The sequence below is a fragment of the Microtus ochrogaster genome, chromosome 21, assembly GCF_000317375.1.
Source record: "Microtus ochrogaster isolate Prairie Vole_2 chromosome 21, MicOch1.0, whole genome shotgun sequence".
Lineage (NCBI taxonomy): Eukaryota > Metazoa > Chordata > Mammalia > Rodentia > Cricetidae > Microtus > Microtus ochrogaster.
In genome coordinates this window covers 19,764,212-19,764,610 of record NC_022022.1, presented here as the reverse complement: position 1 = coordinate 19,764,610, position 399 = coordinate 19,764,212, and positions in this window count along the sequence as shown.

The following is a 399-nucleotide window of genomic DNA, read 5'->3' as shown; positions in this document are numbered from 1 at the left end:
TGTGTGTGTATGCTGTGTGTGTGTATGCTGTGTGTGTGCTGTGTGTGTATGCTGTGTGTGTGTGTGCTGTGTGTGTGTATGCTGTGTGTGTATGCTGTGTGTGTGCTGTGTGTGTGTGCTTGTGTGTGTGCTGTGTGTGAGTATGCTGTGTGTGTATGCTGTGTGTGTGTGCTGTGTGTGTGTGCTGTGTGTGTGTGTGCTGTGTGTATGTATGCTGTGTGTGTGTATGCTGTGTGTGTGTGTGTATGCTGTGTGTGTGTATGCTGTGTGTGTGTATGCTGTGTGTATGCTGTGTGTGTGTGTGTATGCTGTGTGTGTGTGTGTGTGTGTGCTCGCACACTAGTACACATGTGTGACACTCTGAGATAAAAGTCTCATTCTGTAGTCTGGTTTTGAACT